The sequence below is a fragment of the Plectropomus leopardus genome, chromosome 6 (genome assembly GCF_026936395.1).
Source record: "Plectropomus leopardus strain MGB_pleo_1.0 chromosome 6, ASM2693639v1, whole genome shotgun sequence".
Classification (NCBI taxonomy): Eukaryota; Metazoa; Chordata; class Actinopteri; order Perciformes; family Serranidae; genus Plectropomus; species Plectropomus leopardus.
The window spans coordinates 38,468,734-38,488,075 of NC_142181.1; the positions used below are offsets into that span (position 1 = coordinate 38,468,734).

The 19,342-nt window shown below is 39.7% G+C and overlaps 1 long non-coding RNA gene across 1 annotated transcript in view; it reads left to right on the plus strand.

The window, feature by feature from the left end:
- LOC148189465 (uncharacterized) overlaps positions 1-14,964 on the plus strand; it is a 34,483-nt gene extending 19,519 nt beyond the window's left edge. The window contains exon 3 of the long non-coding RNA XR_015776737.1: positions 14,473-14,964. This is a non-coding gene — a long non-coding RNA (uncharacterized LOC148189465). The remainder of the gene's footprint in view (positions 1-14,472) is intronic.
- The last annotated feature ends 4,378 nt before the right edge of the window (positions 14,965-19,342 follow it).

The following is a 19,342-nucleotide window of genomic DNA, read 5'->3' on the forward strand; positions in this document are numbered from 1 at the left end:
TAAATTTTTCCCCAGCATCACAAGCAGGTTAAAGTCTTTGCAGATCTTGGGAAATATCTCAGCATGTAGAAGTTGTATTGACACAAATTGTGGTACAGATATTAATGGCTCCTAGACGATTTCTCCAGCTGACTTTGGTGATCCTCTGACTTTTCTTCCAGCACCTCCATGACATTGACATTTGTGGTTCTAAGTGAAATGACATGGCTTATGGATGTCATGTACAGTATTTAGATATGCCTTTTATTTGAACAGGATGCGATCAGCAAGCAGATACAGAGGGCAACTGCCACCTGTACCTGCTTTCCCTCCCAGGGCAAGCAGGGTGGTGTTGTGTCATTTGCAGTTGTTTCATTAACAAAAAAACAAAAAAACCTTTGGATGAACACACTGAACAGAATCACGTCTTGAAACGAGTAGTTCATTTGTTAGTTCAGTTGAGGGACTCAGTGACCCAGCGACTGCGAGGGAATGGTGCGTTTTCGGTGATGTGTTACTGAACGTACTACACAGTAAGCATGAGCCCTGACTGAAAGGGAGTTACTGAGTCACTCTAGCTTGCCACTCACCCTCTTTGAAGTCTTTTTCTTTTAAGTCTTTTTCTTGAGATTATTATAAGTAAAGACAAATGCTTTATTGTTGGAGTGATTTATCGTCCCCCAGATCTTGACACTTTCAGGATCAAATTGGATGAATTATTATTCTCCTTAAATGGAAATAATATTGATTGTTTTATTTTGGGGATTTCAACATTGATACAGTGCTGCTTGAAAGTATGTGAACCCCTTGAGCAGTTTAGATGTTTCTGTTGTTTTACCATGATTTTCTTAATTTATAATCACCAGTTTTTATATATGAAATGTCAGATTCATGTTTATCAATTGCATGTACTTGTTTAGTGGGACTTGTTTAAGTAGTCCAAACACTACATGAAAAATAGAATGAGTGCATGAGCAAAAGTAAGTGAACCCCCAGCTGCATTGGTAAAGTCAAGCAGGTAACAGACTCAGATGACACATTACACATCTCCAAAATATTCCAGCTCCATCCATTCACTGTAAGACAAATCATTTACAAATAGAGGGCCTTCACCATGACAGCAGCTCTGCCTAGAAGTGGACACCCATCAAAACTATCACCCAGAAGCACCAGAAAAATAATAAATTAGGTAAAGGCCAACCCACACATCACCTCTAAAGAGTTGCAGACCTCTCTGGTAGCATCTGGGACGAATGTGCATGCATCTACAATCAGACAAAAATTGAATAGCCATGGCAATAATGGGAGGGTTGCTAGAAGGAAGCCTCTGCTCTCAAAAAAAACCTCAAAGCTGCTTGTCTCAACTTTGCCAGAGAGCACTTGGACAAACCAGAGGCCTCCTGAAAGCCGATTCTCTGGACAGATGAGTCCAAAATAAAATTATTTGGTCATAATCAAAACCGCCATGTTGGGAGAAAAGTCAACACTGCATATCAAGAAAAGAACCTCCTCCCAGCAGTGAAGCATGGTGGTGGAAATGTTAAGTTCTGGGGTTTCTTTTCTGCTTCTGGACATGGGCGACTCCATATTATCCAGGGAACCATGAATTCTCAGGACTATCAACAAATTCTTGACCAGAATCTCCTGCCATCAGTCAGGGAGTTGAAGCTGGGAAGCGAATGGATTATGCAACAAGACAATTACCCAAAGCATTCCAACAAAACTACAAAGGAATAGCTTCAGAGAAAGAGAATTCATACTCTGGATTAACTGGTTATGGCAAGACCTGAAGAAGTTGGTACATCCCAGATGGCCCGTCCAGCCTCTCTCAGCTGGCTGAGTTCTGCAAGGACGAGTGGGCAAAAATCCCCATAAACAGATGTGAGAGACTGGTTAGTGGTTACAGAAGACATTTGGTTGAAGTAATGGCTGCAAAAGGAGGAGGCACAAGCTACTAATTAAAAGGGTTCACATACTTTTGCACATATTTAATCTTCAGTTTTTGTGAAATGAATAACTTTTGTTTAATTAAGTATTGAAAATATATCTCTTTTTGTGTGTGTGCTAATTATTTGGAAGGTGTACTTTCCAAATTGGGATTCGAATGTATGCTTCATAAGGTTGTTTTATTGTTTTTTACAAAAGCAGTGACCATGTCTGGAGGGTTCACAAACTTTCAAGCAGCACTGTATATCTAAAGATGATGCTGCCAAAAACGTTTCATTAACATTTTACATTCCTCTTCTTTCTTTCCCACCATTAATACTTTTACCAGAGTTACACAATCCAGTAAGTTGATTATTGATAACATCCTCACAAACATTCAAAACGCTTGTATTGAGAGGTGGTGCTTTTTCCGATCATTTCCCAATTGTACTATTTATGGATATTTCTAGGAACCAAATCAGGTCTCATCATAAAACAAAAATAAAAATCCTGAATGGAAGAAATTTACAGAAACTGTTTGAAAATCTTCAAGACATATAATGAGATGCTGTTTATGATTGTAGTGATCCAGAAGATGCAGACAATGCTGTGATTGATAAAATAACCGATTTTATTTGGTGCATCATCCCTGAAAAGACTGTTGCAGGCAATGCCATCGATCATAAATCCTGGATTACAAAGGAAATTTTAAAATCTATTATACATAAAAATAAACTTTGTAAATGATATATTGATGACCCTAACAATACAAATAAACACAAATATATTACCTATAAAAATAAACTTACACACATTATTTGAAAGAGCAAAAGTAGCCATTATACGGAATTGATAAAAGAAGCACATGGTGACTCAAAAAAATTTTGGAAGGTGCTGAACCATGTTCTCTGCAGAGGCTGCAAAAGCACTGTGCTTCCTACTAGTATGACTTTACATAGTGCTAATAGTCTAAAAAGTGAGAGCAACGATGCAAGTCTTGCAAATAGCTTTAAAATCTATTTCACCTCCATTGGAGAAAATCTCTTAAAGAAAATTAGTCGGCCTCAGGGTGCTTTGTTCAAGCAATATTTACAAAGTAGTTATTTGAATTTCTTTTTCTTTAAGCCAGTAACAACAATAAAATCCTTGATATCATCATGAAAATGAAGAACCCACAAGTAAGTGGAGCAGATGAAATTTGTAGGAAGATTCTGAAAGCCATTACAAATGAAATTGTGGTGCCACTAGTTTACTGTATCAATTTATCAAACATCTGGGGTTGCAACAAGAATGGCAAACATTACAAGAATTGTACCAGTCTTTAAGTCTGGTTACAAAAATGATATGAACAGCTATCAACCAAAATCTACTCTTCCTTCACTCTCAAAAGTATTGGAGAGAGTTGTGTATAGCAGAATGTGTAGCGACCTAGGAAAAAATGTTTTGGTTCCCTCACAGTATGCCTTCAAGCAAAAAAGCATGGCAATGCTTGATCTAATTGAAAATATGCCATCAACAAAGGTAATTTTGCTATGTTGGTGTTTTTTTGGACTTGTCAAAGGCTTTTGACACTATTGATTTTGAGATTCTGTTATTTAAATTGTCTCATTATGGTATCAGAGGCAAGGCACTTGGTTTAGGAGCTACCTATGTGACAGACAGCAATATTTACTTATAAATGGCCACAAATCTTTCATCAAATCCATAAAATATGGGGTTCCCCAGGGTTCCATCTTGGGGCCGCTCCTTTTTATCCTGTATATAAATGGGTTTGCTTATTCCTCAAATGTCATATATAAAATAATGTTCGCGTACAATACCAATTTGTTTCAATTTCACAAGTGTCCCCTTGTGTTACAGACTCTAAGTAGAGAGCTTGTGAAAGTGGATACTTGGCTCAAAGTGTAATCAGTTCTCTCTTAATGTCAGCAAAAACAAATTACATATTGTACCATTCCTGCAGGAGCTCAATTGATGCTAAACATGTATGCGTTAAAATTAATGGGCAGGTTAATGTTCAATCCACTAAATTCCTGGGGATCCACATACATGAAATTATATCTTTCAAATGTCATATCACAGAGCTAACTAAAAAAATAGCAAAATATGCTGTTTTTTTAGGTTAAGACACTTTCTCCCACTCTGCACTGCTCACTTTATCCATTGGTAGCTCTATTTTGTGAAACGTGAAGTTAGTGACACCAGCGGCCATAGTCAAATGTATCCCTGGGGCCAGAGCGGGCGACGTCGAGTCAAATTTGAAGCTGCTGGCTAAGGCTAAACGTAAATACAGTAAGATTGTTATTCACGTCGGCGGCAATGACGCCTGGTTACGCCAATCAGAGGTCACTAAAATTAACGTACAGTCGGTGTGTGAGTACGCAAAGACGATGTTGGACACCGTAATCTTCTCTGGACCCCTCCCCAATGTGACCAGTGATGACATGTTTAGCTGCATGTCAGCACTCAACCGCTGGTTGTCGTGGTGGTGTCCAGCAACTGATGTGGGCTTCGTTAATAATTGGCACTCCTTTTGGGGTAAACCTGGTCTTATCCGGAGGGACGGCATCCATCCCACTTTGGATGGAGCCGCTCTACTCTCTAGGAATCTGGCCGAGTTTATTAGGGGCCCAAAGCCATGACAAACCAGAGTTGGGACCAGGGTTCAGAGTCGCAGTCTTACACGCTTCTCTGAGCTTCCTCTAGCACAATCACACACCCATAATGTAAATGTTATAAAAGCGGTGTCTGTCCCCCGACCACTTCATTTGTTTAAAGCTAAACTAAACAAAAGGGGAGTTGTACAAGAAAATCTCATAAAAATTAACTCATCTCCTGTCAAACAGCATCATAACAGGAGAATTAAATGTGGACTCTTAAACATTAGATCCCTATCAACCAAGGCTCATTTAGTCACTGATTTAATAATGGATAACCATATTGATTTATTATGCCTCACTGAGACCTGGCTTTGTCCTGATGAGTATGTTAGCCTGAATGAATCCACTCCTCCTGGTCATATAAATAGTCACATTGCGCGAGACACTTGCCGAGGAGGGGGAGTCACTGCTATTTTTGATTCAAGCTTAGCAATTCACACTAAGGCTAAGCTAAACTATAGTTCATTTGAAAGCCTTTTTCTTAGTCTTTCTCACCCATCCTGGAAAACTCTACAGCCAATTCTATTTGTCATAGTGTACCGCACCCCCGGCCCATACTCTGAATTTCAATAGGCTTCAGTCAGTGTGTACATAAACCCACCCACCGCTACAATCACACCCTAGATCTAGTCCTTGCATACGGCATCGATATTGAAGATTTATTAGTCTTTCCTGAGATTCCTGCTTTGTCAGACCATTATTTAATAACTTTCAATTTTTTATTACTCGACCACAAGCCTCTCAGTAAGAGCTACTATTCTAGATGTCTATCTGATTCAGCAGTGGCTACATTTAAGAAACTAATTCCTTCTGCTTTGACATCATTACCATGTCTTACAGCGACTGAGAACACTACTACTAACTTAAGTCATTCTTGATTGTCTCGTTGATAATGCTACTGGCTCACTGCAATCAGCTCTCGACACTATTGCACCCTTCAAGAAGAAAATAATGAAACAAAGAAAATTAGCTCCATGGTTTAACCTCCAGATTCGCAAATTGAAACAAACCGCGAAAATTTGAAAGACACTGGCGTTCAACCAACCTGGAAGAGACCCTTTTAATCTGGCTGGACAGTCTTAAAATGTATAAGAAGGCCCTTCGTCATGCCAGGGCAAACTATTATTCATCATTAATTGAGGAAAACAAAAACAATCCCAGGTTTCTTTTCAACACTGTAGCCAGGCTGACTCAGAGTCACAGCTCCATAGAGCCTTGTATTCCTTCGGCCCTAAGCAGTGACGACTTTATGAATTTCTTTAATGATAAAATTATAACTATTTGAGATAAAATCCATCACCTCTTGCCCTTAACTGACCTGACCCCAGACTCAGATAGCCTGGATATGGCAGTAAGGCCTGAAATTTATTTGGACCGTTTCTCCCCCATTGACTTTCATCGACTCTATACTTTGATTTCTGCATCTAAGCCATCAACATGCCTGCTAGACCCCATCCCAACTAAGCTCCTTAAGGAAGTTTTACCCTTATTAGACAACTTTTTATTAGATATAATCGTCTTTATTAACAGGCTATGTACCACAGTCCTTTAAAGTAGCTGTCATTAAACCTCTTCTAAAGAAGCCCACTCTCGATCCTGAAATTTTAGCTAACTATAGACCGATATCTAATCTCCCCTTTATTTCTAAAATCCTTGAGAGAGTGGTTGCTCATCAACTCTCTGACTTTCTCCAAGATAATAGTTTATTCGAGGACTTTCAGTCACGTCTCAGAGTTCATCATAGTACAGAGACAGCACTTGCAAAAATTAATAACGACTTATTTATCGCTTCTGACACAGGTCTGGTCTCTGTTTTAATCCTATTAGATCTCAATGCCACATTTGACACCATTGACCATCAAATCTCACTGCACAGACTTGAAAATTTAATTGGCCTTAAGGAATGTCACTAGCCTGGTTTAAGTCAATCAATGAGGTCTGCTTTGGAGTGCCACAAGTTTCGGTGCTTGAACCAATCCTTTTTACTTTATATATGCTTCCTCTAGGCAACGTAATTAGAAAACACTCTATAAATTTCCATTGTTATGCTGACGATACGCAATTATATCTATCTATGAAACCAGATGAAACTGATCAGCTATCTAGACTTCAAACATGTCTTAAGGATGTAAAAGCCTGGATGAGCCGTAATTTCCTGATGATGAATTCAGACAAAACTGAAGTTATTGTTCTTGGCCCCAAACACCTCAGAAGCTCCTTCTCCAACAATGTAATTTCTCTAGATGGCATTACCTTGGACTCTAGCACAACTGTAAGGAACCTCTGAGTTTTATTTGACCAAGATTTATCTTTTGCCTCCCACATAAAACAAACTTCAAGCTTGGCTTTCTTTCACTTGCGTAACATCGCAAAAATTAGACATATCCTCTCCCAAACAGATGCTGAAAAATTAGTACATTTGTCACCTCTAGGCTGGATTACTGTAACTCCCTATTATTTGGTTGCCCCAACAAATCTCTTAGGTCTCTCCAACTGGTGCAGAACGCCGCTGCTCGTGTTTTAACGGGAAGCAAGAAAAGGGATCATATTTCTCCTGTTTTAGCTTCTTTGCACTGGCTCCCTGTGAAATCCAGGATTGAATTTAAAATCATCCTCCTTACTTACAAAGCTCTAAATGGTCAGGCTCCATCCTATCTGTCACAGCTCATAGTTCCTAACCAACCCTCAAGATCACTGCGCTCTGAAAATGCAGGGTTACTTGTGGTTCCCAAAGTTTCCAAAAGCAGGATAGGAACCAGAGCCTTCAGCTACCATATCCTCTCCTATGGAACCATCTTCCAGTTTCGGTCAGGGAGGCAGACACCGTTTCAACTTTTAAGGGTAGACTTAAGACCTTCCTCTTTGATAAAGCTTATAATTAGGGCTGGCTCAGGTTGCCTGGACCAGCCCCTAGTTAGGCTGACAGAGGTTTAACCTGCTGGGGGACTTCCTCTGATACGCTGAGCTCCTTTTCCTTCTCTCAATGCCGCCATCGGAAAATTATGCATGTCTGTTAACTGCATTGCCATTTGCAAGCTTAGCTTAGCCTCAGTAGTTTAGCTTAGCCTTACATCTGTGATAGCCTTGTGGTACTCTCACTACCTGGAGCTCGCGATCACAGAGCCTGGGTCTGTTGAATTGCACTACGCTAATCCTGCTGCCTCTCAGGAGCATTCCTGCTCCCTTGTTTCCTATTTTCCTGGATCCTGGCCATAACCTTGACTGTGCTGTGCTGATGCTGTGACCCTGCCTTTGGTTGTGCTCGTGCTGTGGCTGTACTGATACTGTGCCCCTCGCTCGCCCTGATTGTGGTCTGGTCCTGGTTGAGCCGATGCTGTGATCTTGCCTTTGGACACCTCCCTTTCAACATATGCTTGAGACTGTTATCATCACCCTCAACATCATCATAGAGTGCAATTAATAATTTCACAGCTACCGTTATTGTAATGACATGCATCTGTTTCAATTATTGTCGTGCCTCTCTCCCCCCTCTCCCCCTCTCTCTTTCTCTTTCCTTTTTTTGCCATGATTGTATTTCATTTGTTATTTACGACATCTATTGCATGTCTGTCCGTCCTGTAAGAGGGATCCCTCATCATCCTCTACTGCTCTTCCTGAGGTTTCTTCCTTTTTTTTTCCCGTTCAGGGGTTGTTTTTCGGGAGTTTTTCCTTGGGTGATGTGAGGGTCTAAGGGCAGAGGGATGTCGTATACTGTAAAGCCCTCTGAGGCAAACCATGTTTTGTGATAATGGGCTCTATAAATAAAACTGACTTGACTTTATACAAATCCTTATTTTAGCCTCATTTGAGCTATTGTAATCCTTATTTGAGCCTCATTTGAGTTATTGTAATATCATATGGTGTAACACCTACCCAAGCCATCTGAAAACAGTCCTTGCAGAATAAAGTTATACCTGCCCTAACCTGGTCAGTAGGCAGTTCTCCATCTCGCCCTCTCCCAGTCTGCTCAAACTTGAAGAAATTTATATTTTCCACAATGCATGTACAATGTACCAGGTTCATTTATGTGAGCTTGTTGCTGTTTGCTCTCCTCTACACACATATAACACTAGAACAAAACGCCTCATAACAGGTAAAAAATGCAAACTAAAATGCACAAGCTTTAGTGTCTTGTGTAGCGGGCCACAAATATGGTACAAGCTACAGGCATTCATTAAAACATCTCATTCCATTTACATCTTCAAAAAGAAACTGAACAAACACCGATCACAAACAAAAATTCTGTTTTGTTTTACTGCTCATGTTTTGTTATGAAATGCCCCTTATATCTACCATAGGAACTTTGTTTAATCTCTGTTGCCAGCAGTCTTAATCCCTTGAGGCCTTAAAAAGTTGAGCTTGTGTTTTTCTGTTCCTTTACTCTGGAACTCTGTTTTGGATCCATGCAGATGTAGGGAATGATTTGGGATCTTTTGTCAGTTTGTTTGTTAATGGTAGTGGTTTTTTTTCTTTTTTGCTTGTTTTGATTTGTCTTTGATGTTACATGTTTTAAGGGCCCCCTGCTAAAAGCTTTAGGTTTCTTACTCAGGGTGTCCCTACACGTCTCTTACATTGTTTTGTACTATATTTTGTACCATTATGTTACTTTCCATGACATGTGAAAATAAATGATGATGATGATGATGATGATGATGATGAAGTTGTGAAGTAAAAAAAAATTGCCAAGTATTTTATTGAATAATTAGGTGTTGCAAACATATATGTGCTGTTTATGGTATCATTTCAGTGAGATGCAAGATTATTGTGTGAATTTTGTTCGAGGGAAAGTTTAAATTTTGTAGATGTTAGCAATTCTGTAGGAGAACTGTTCCATTGTTTTATGTCCATAAAAGTGAAGGATGATTTGCCATGATTTGGAGGTCTGAAATTTTTGGAATTTTGCACAGGAGTTATTAAGCTTTTTAGCAAATGTTTCCATTTCCTGTCTCGTTTCTGTCCTGGAATTAACTTCATATTGTGCATACTCTCATTGTAATGGTCTACTGGCAGATGGAGACATAAATTACAGTGCTTTTCAATGTATGAAATATTTATTCATTGTGCAAAAAAAAAAGAACTGTTCACTGTGTCAATGAAACAAAAAAAAAACACATCGATATGTGATATCAGCAGAAACCAGCATGTTGGCCAATACTAATCTTTAATTTTAAAGCCAATTTCTGCCGATAATGATAATGCACTGATAATATCCTGCATCCCAAGTTGCATTGTCACTTTAATAATAATAAGAATAATAATATATTTTATTTATAGAGCGCTTTTCAGGGAAGTCAAAGACGCTTTACATAGTTTATTACATAAACCTTTATTGATTCATAGATTTGATCAGTATCCTCTCCTAATTTTAGGGATCTAAGCAGTATGAATCAATCGAAACCGACATTCAGAACCTCTAACCGACAGAATCTTCTGTTAATCCTTTCCCCACCTTTTGACTCTGTCTCACACTCCAAACCAAAGAAAATTTCACACCAAAACACTGCGGCAGCAGAAGTGTTGAACAGTACCGTAATGCAGTGAAAGACTTTGGCTCTGGAATACAGCTGAGTGTTTGACAACCGAGTTGTATGTGCTTTTATGGCATTTCATTATCGTGGATCAAACAGCTGATGGTCCGACAGCAGTGCAGTGGGAGGGACGAAGCTTCTCCTCACAGCACCATAGTGTGTGAATGAACAAACAGACAAATATTCGGTGGAAAGTAACTTTTTCAGACTACTTTGCTTTAGTTTCAGGTTTAGTCAGACTTTGAATTATGTAGAAAAACCAGGACGCATCACTTCGTGTCTCATCCAGCCGCTCGCAGCCGCTTCTCATTATTATTACCAGAGGCAGATGTTGTGATATGGGGGCCTAGGGCCACAGGTACATTGCTTTATTTTCATCATTTCTCTAACTGGGAATGTTGGCAGGCTGTTGGCAGCTAAAGAGGGAGTAGGCCTACTCAAAACAATTTTTCTCAAGTAAAATGATTAAAAGCACACAGGAGAAGGTCAAGTCCTGCCGATAATGATAATGTCCTGCAGTCAGGAGAGGATGGCCTTTTATCAGCACAATGTGCTTAAATTTACTTTAAGTTTGTTTAAGATGGAGCTTTTAATTCTTATATAATGCAGGGTAGTTTCATGAATAATGATGCATCATATGTTTATTACACTCCAACACACCGTGGTCAAATGAAACTGTCAGTTAAGTGTGAGGGCAAAAACCAACCAAATAAACAAACAAAGAAAAAGGCAAAAAACATAATAATTGTTCATTAATTGTAACAAAGGTAAAATGTTCAGATAAGTGTGATATTGATTTTAGGTGTAATCTCCCAGCCCCACTGTAAAGTCATTCCATTTATTTTACTTGATTTTGTTCTAAATGAGCTCTAGATCTTTCTTTGGAGTAAAAAAGATATTTGGATTCTTTTCCACTTTCTTTGGATTTCTGTGTTGTGTCTTTGTCAACTCTCTAGCAGTTAGCATACAATTATTATCTAGACTTTCCCAGTCTTGTAGGTTCATATATTAGTCCAGTCTGAATGGTGTGAATTGTGGCTCCACCCTTTGTCTGCATGAATTGGTCTACACCATATCCATGGTACACCTTTTGACGGGAAGCAGGCAGATATGCCGGATCCACCGCTAAATTTGAGAGGTGAGAGCGGCGTATATTTCACCATGACCACATGTCTAATATAAACACAAACAAATAAAGATGGATAAAATTGCAAACTGCTGACTGGTGCTCAGGCTTAAATAAAATCATATTGTGAACATTACTGTCCATGAAGGCAATTATTTAGCTACAGTGGCTTTTGTCCTGTAGATCGACATTGTTGTTTGTTTTGTAAGCTGGTCTCTGCCACTGTCTGACTGATCACACTCCATTTAAACAGCTATCCTGGCCCTTGCTGTTACATGTTGAGCGTTGCGTCAGTGCACTGAAATGGTGCTGATCAAGTAGATTTTTGAATGTTCTTCATGAGCACAAAGTAATGAAAGGAAGAAAATAGGGAGAGACTGGAGGCAAATGATGGAGAGAGCTAGAGTTTTCTGGATTATTCTGACTTCAGTCAGAGACTGACTTGTCTTAGAAACACAAGCACTCTACCAGACACACGGCCTGTTTCAAGCTAGCTCACTGCTAACTTGTACAGTTGGTTCATTGGCTGTGTGGGATGAATAAAAACAAAACATTCTCATCCCAGCTTATCAAATATTGGTGCTTGGTCAGACGACTTTCACGTCTACATTTTAAACTCTAGCTATCCCCCTGAAATTGTCCCTGATGTTCCAGGATGCTGTGTCTTTTTAAAATACACTCCCTTTTTCACAGAAAATGTACTATTTCTGCTTGTTAGATACATTGTTATCAAAATACAACAACAAGAGCAAAAGGTTAGGTTTTAAACAGTCATGGTTTAGCTCAACATTCACACAGAAGGTCATCGGTGGGCTCTAGGGAGAAATTTTGCGGTCTGTTGGATCATCCCCTCCTGTCCACCCTCTAGGGACATTCCAGCACCTTATATTCTGTAATTCCTGGCAAGATTTCATATTGACGTAAAAGGTACCTTTTTTGCATCTGTCTGAAGCCAAAATCACTGGCCAAGTGGCAGTGTTTAAAAGGTTGGGAATCAGAATGTGTTGAAAAAAACAAACAGATTTTCTGACTGAGCTCAACTTTGATTTTAATGAAAGATTAAACACGCTATTTCTTTATACAAAAGTTCCAGAGAGAAAATGGAAATCTGCCCAAACTGGGCACCATTATGGTGGTCACACTGATCACATACATTAGATCTGCATCACATGAGGGAAAAACAACAGCTACATTGGGACTTTTTTTACTGCAGTGTGAACACGGTCGCAGAAAGGCCCGGTATGCAGGTCACACTAGTCATAGTGCAGAGAGAGAGGGAACTTAGCTGACCTCTCTTCACTGAGCAGCAGCATGGCTGGACAGATCAGCAGGAAGCATGGAGTGGATGCATGCAGAGGCATACTGAACAAGCTCATTTGCTAAAATAACTTATTCCACCTTCTGTGGAACAACCTTTAAACCAGCAGGTACTCAAACCTATTCATGGCCATGTCAGACATTTTGATGCTATTTAAGTTGAAAATAAATGGGCCACACAGGAAAGAAAGTTGTTTGATGTAGAGTATTAATCAATTAACATGTGATAATCATACATTTACAATCATAGCCTGATGTCACATGCTTTGTGTTATATAACAAGACAGCGATGCCTACTGAGGCAGAACAAGAGTAAACTATGAATAAGCAATGTGCCTACTATTTATACCCAGACCATATAGTGAAAAATAAAACCTTGATTAGATGTTTTTTCCCTAATTCCCCTGTCCTGGCAGAAAAGTCTGCACTGCCAGAGCAACTTCAGGAGGAGCCACTGGGGCAATCTATCCTCGGTTCTGAAGGGAAATGCATTCAGCCTGACCGTATGTCTAATAGAAGCTGCCACGACACTATTGCTTATTAAGACAAATAAGCCCCTGTGCCAGAGCGAAGGTGTAGAGGAGCCTTAATGTGGTGCTGTTATTAGGAGGCCACTTGCTTTGCTCCAAAACACATCCAATAAAGTTGCTCTGCTCTGATCTAAAGGGAATGGAAATAGCTGTCACTATGCTATGTACTGCTTGTTCTAAATCTTGCTAATTACTGTCTTGCACACTTCTGGCTGCCTGAAACAGGGAATGAAAAAAGAGAAGAATACAGCAAGATTTGTGAAGCAGGTGTGCTATCAGTCTGAAGCCCTTAGTACACTCCATCATACAGAAGTGTGGGACAGAAGGAACAGCATCTGAACAATTTTGTTCTATTAAGAGAATTAGATAGAACAATCACAAGGTTGACAGTTCAGTCCCTGACTCCTTTTCGGAATATCAAAGTATGCTTGGACAAGATATTGTACTCCAAATTGCTCCCGATGGCTGTGCCATCAGTGTGTAAATGCGTGTGAATATTAAACTGAGTAGCAAACATGTTCTTATCCCAAGTCGACACATATTGCTGCTTTGTAGTGGACTTCCACATCTTCATGTTACACTCTAGGTAACCTTCTGCATCTGCTGTTGACTTTCCAGGATACAGCTACCATGATGTCAACACAAGCACATGGTGGGATATGCTGCATTAAGTTATTTATAATCAAGAAAAGCACATGGCAACCTACAAGGGAATGTCAACAAAAGCACATGCTGGCACGGTTGGTTAGGAACAAACAATTATTATTATTAATGTTAAGGCCCGAACACCGAACGGTGTGAGGACCCTCTTGAAACTTAAGGAATTATTAGGGCCCGAGCAGCGAACTGTGATTTACATGACATTTACATGGTTTAAGATGATGTACATATTGTCTGGGCTCTAGCGCCACCTAGTGGCCACAGAATGTATTACAGAGGTGTAATATCTAACTGAAAAATCAAAACTCTCTGCCTGCTTGTTCCACATTTCATTAAAATCAAAGATCCTGGGACATCGAAAGTTATTCAGTTTCTGAGTTGTTGTCACAGCATGTGGGAGTGCCTAGTTTTTTAACTTTGATGTTTCACCATGAAACAGGAAGTTGTTGTAACTCAGCCAGTCATTGTCCAATCTGCCCCAAATTTCTCATGCTTCAAAAGAGTGCAGTGTTGAACACATCTGCATGGCTCACTTGACTTATCAGCATACCACCACCTACTGGAAACAGGAATTTACATGATTTATATTTTAAGTTGCATCCCCTTACAGGTTGATCACATTCAACTCAAACTCGGTAACAAAAGCTGCTGTAAGACCTTCATGATGCCTCCTTGTGAATGTTACATGACAGGCTGTGGAGGAAGGGGGGCACAGTACAATTGTGTTTGTTTGTCTTTCCTCTCAGGTGCCATCAACCTGATTGGCCTGCACCTGTGTAGTGTTGGTACCTCCAGACTGGCCAATCACACCCAGGGCTCTCTTATAAAAGGACCTTGCCTGCAGCAATCGTGCTCTCTGCCTGCTGGAGCTGCTGGTTGTGGTGTTGAATGCTGCCATACAACTGGAGTTTCCTTAGTTAACTAGGTTGGTGGAGTGAGGGTGTGGATAGGCAAGATGGGGTATCCCATACATTTTTCACTCACGTAGGTCACATTGTCTAAGAACACTAGATTTTAGGGTTGGTGCCACCTCTGTATTTATTTTTGGAAAGATTCTTGTTTAGATAACAGAGTCAGGTTTTGTTTGAGTTTGTTTTCAAGACCAGATTCAGTTTAGGCTGTGTTTTATTGTATTTTTTTGAGTTTTTTTGGCACAACCCCTCATCCCACCCTCTTCCTCCACAATTGTGAAGTTTTGTTAGTAGTAGCTTCCAATAAATCATCTTCTTTGCGCCACACATACTCTGACTTCATCTTCTCTTTTGATTGTCGTGTTGATGTCTCCTTTTCACCCATCCAGCAATGCAGTATTTGCCACCAAACAGAAAGTTCCTGTAGCTTCAGTTTGCAATAACCGATTGGCTCCAAATTTTACAGGTGTGAACAGGTTGCAACCCTGAACACATCAACATGTGATACTCAATGCACCACCCACTGACAACAGGAAGTATGCCATGTAACAATATCATCATTTGATTTACATGCAATTTACATGGTTTGGTCTAAACATGATGTAGACCAGGATGACTTAGATTTTGTGTTGTCTCCAGCTACACCTAGTGGTTTTAGGAAGTACCAAACCATGTGAAATATCACACTCAATGATCCAAACTTTTTACATGCATTTCTGACTTTCACTACAATTAAAGATCGGGGAAGTTGGAGTCACACCAGTTGTGTGGGGGTGCTCTGGCCCGTTCATCGCTGCTTGCAACTTTAATTAGGGCCAGAGCACTGAATGGTGCAAGGACCCTCTTGAAACTGAAGGAATTATTATTATTATTATTATTATTATTATTATTCTCTCAAATGAATAGCCTTTTTGAGGGCTTTAACATATTCAAAAAGTCATGAAACTTTGCAGACTTATCAGGTCTGGTGAAAAATTTGATATTTTAATGGTCTCGTGCGTGGGTGGGAGGAAATATATCAGTTTCATCCCCTACTGATTTTTAACGAAGCAGCCCCTGCAGCACGTTTCACCTAGAGCTGTGAAAGTTTGGAACTTGTCCTTTCATTGACTTTAAATGTTATGGCTACCTTCATAAGACCTTTGACAGCAAAAGTTATTCAAATCATGAGTTTTCATCACACCATGTGATCTGTATGAGGCATCTAATTTGCATGTTCTGCCATGAACCAGGAAGTAAACAGGAAGTGGTATGTAATTCTGCTGTAAATGGTCCAATATGACCCAAACTTCACATGTTTGATAGGACTCCCGCCCTTAACACATCTATATGACAATTTTCAACGATAATGAGACCGCCACCTATTGGCACAAGAAAAGCAAAGTTTTACAGTAAGATGTCCCGCTCCTAGCAGGTTGACTCGATTGATGTGGTCTCAAAAAATCTTTAAGACGTTGATGATGCTTGAAAATGAATAATGAGAGTTTTCGTTGAAAGGTGTTACCGAAGTCGGGTGGACAATTTCGATGTTTTGACATAATATCAATAACTGTTCAGAAGTCAGATCTTTACAAAATTTCACAGATTTGATAAGAGTCCAGGCCTGAAGACATCTGCAGTGCAATTTTGAATCTTACTCATAGCGCCACCTATTGGTAGCAGGAAGTTACTTTTTTTACTCTTTGATTTTTCCCCTGTAGCAGGTTAACTTAATTGACCTCAAATCCAATTAGAATACTGTAAAGACCTTAACAGCCCAAGAACTACAAAAAACCTTCTTGGGCCCATACCGTAAACCCAATAGGAAGTAGGCCATTTTGAACTGAATTTGCAATTTTGGCGTATTTTTGGCTATTTTCAGGACTTGCAATTTTTCGATGTTCTCCTACAGATTTCATCCGATTGACTTCAAAATTTAAAAATCCTCTCAGAAGGCCTGGGACATCAAAAGTAATTACATGTGTGAGTTTGTCTTGCCCTGAACACATCTACATGGCAACCATTACCATTACTTTTAGCGTCCCCTACTGGCAACATGAAATGTCATGGAAATTACATGCTTTCTTTTTTGATGAATGTTCCTACAGATTGTATACGATTGACTTCAAATCTGGTGACAAAACCTTTAAGACCTTAATGATGCCTTCCTCTGAAGCATAGGTTTTCCATGAACGCTGTTGCCACGGAGACCCAGTGGTTGCCATCAAAGAGGAAGTTGTTGTAACTTCACTTTGCATCGACCGATTGGCCCCAGATTTCACAGTTTTGGTCAGGCTGCAGCCCTTGCCACATCAACAAGTCATCTTAAAACTATCTTTTTATTTTCATGATGTTCCCATCCTTTCATTGACATGACATTTACATGGATTGGTCCACAAATGATGTAGATCAAGATTAAGTGGATTGTGTGTGTCCAAAGAAAGTAATTTACCATGTGGAATATCTCACTCAAGGGTCCAAACTCTCTGCATACTTTTTCCGACTTTCACTGAAACGAATGATTGCATCACTCAGAGTCCAGCCAGTAGCGAGGACCTTCTTGGAATGCAAGAAATTATTAATATTTTTCTCCCCAATGAATTGCATCTTTGGAGATCTAAAAACACTCAAAAACTCATGATTCTTGGTATGCACATCCGGACTGGCGAAAAATGTTGTATTTTGGTGGTTTCAGAAATGGGTATAGCAAAATGGCTCCACAGCACCCCTAACATGTACCCCCAATGGCTGGTTTCATTTACAAATACGGAATCCAGCACACGTATGTATCATGCCCAGACTCACAAAAAAGCCTCTTGGAACCACCCCCCAAACCCAACAGGAAGTCGGCCATTTTGAATTTTGTGCTGACTTTTGGCGATTTCGGGCCTCGTACTTTTGCTATCTTGTCCTGCATCCAATCAACTTCAGAATTGGTGTGTCCATTCTCTACTCTTTGGTGAAAAGTTATCACAGGTCCGCGCAAAACTTTTACAGTTTACCTCTTACGTGGCATATAATTTTGATGTCTTGCAATAGAACAGGAAATTGTTGTAAATTTGGTGTACATTGTCCTATCTGCCTGAAACTTCATAGGATTAATAAGTGTCCTGCCCTAAACACATCTGTGTGACAATATTCACTAGTCATAAAAGCGCCACCTATTGGCAAAAGGAAGTATGCCTTGAGGGACATTTATCATTGGATTTACATTAAATTTAAATGTTATGGTCTACAAATAATTTATGCCAAGATGGCATGGAATTTGTGTCCCCTAGTGGCCGCTGTAAGTACTACACCATGTGAAATAGCTCACTCCAGGGTCCAAACTCTCTACGTACATTATTCGACTTTCACAGAGATTAACATTCGCTTTAGCTGGAGTCCCACTGCTACCCCCGACATACATGGGGGTGCGAGGGCCCTTTCATCGCTTTAACCCTCCGGGGACCCCCAGAAGAATGCAAACTTTGGACCCATGGGACCCAAACAACTCCCTGCAGAAAAAATGCTGTAAAAATAAATTAATATTTTTTCCACTTTCAAAGGTTAAATATTTTAATTAGCTTCAGTCCTAATCAGAACTATAATTTTTTTATTCATTTTTGATTTAAAAAAAAATAATATATATATATATATATATATATATATATATATATATATATATATATATGAATATATTGGAGCCTTGTATTTGTCAATAACATGGAACATGGATTTTGTTGCACTATTATTTTTTGAGCAGTACAGGTTTATATCAAAAACTCTTTGGGTCCCTGCAGAAAAAGTGCCATAAAAATAATATAGTTTTTTTTTTCATTTTCAAAGCTTAAATCTTTTAATTACCTTCAGCCATAATCAGAACTATAAATATATTATTATGTTATTATAAATATTCATTTTAAAAATATTTTGTTTTTGTTTTTGGTTTTTTTTCTGGCTATTTTTTCATATTGGCACCCCCTATCATAATGAGCTTCAGTCCTAACTAGAGCTATTACATTACCATCAACTTTTTGAATAAACATATTAATAAACACAACTTCATTTCAAACAAGAACAATTTAGAACAAAAAACAAAGACTGCAAAGACAGCACTGTTTTCTTATTTGAAGGGCTCCTTCTCTCCTGTTTTCTCCATCTCTGTGTGCTCCTATAGAGTCTGGGCCTGAGCTTGAGGCTGGGCCTGAGCCTGAGCTTGGGCCTGAGCTTGAGGCTCGGCCTGAGCCTGGGCCTGACGAACCATTGAAGCTGCACCAGCTGTCTGTGGTAGGCACTTTCTCTGGGTGATTGCAGGAACCACCAGACTTTTTCCAAATTCATCAAGGAAGATGCACCTCCTAAAGCTTTTAGGCTGGTTCCAGGTTTGGTTGACTTCCAGGAAAAGGACCAGGGTATTGTAGGCCGAGACATCAATGATGTTAAAAAAAAGTGCCTGTAGCCATCTGCACGTCTCGAGGCCTTTGGTCAGCTCGAGGGTCACTCGCATCCCCTGATTGGTTTCTCTGGTTTGTGTGCCAAGCTTCCCTGTGCACACCTGTGTTCTCAGCGCAAAGGATGTTTTCATGTCACACAGAGTCCATATTTTTAAGCCATATCTGGCTGGTTTGCTGGGAATGTATTTGCAGAACAAGCAGCGGCCCCTGAAAGGAATCAGCTGCTCGTCCACACAGATGTCTCTCCCTGGTTTGTACAGGAGAAGTTCCAGAGATCCCTAAACTGGCTG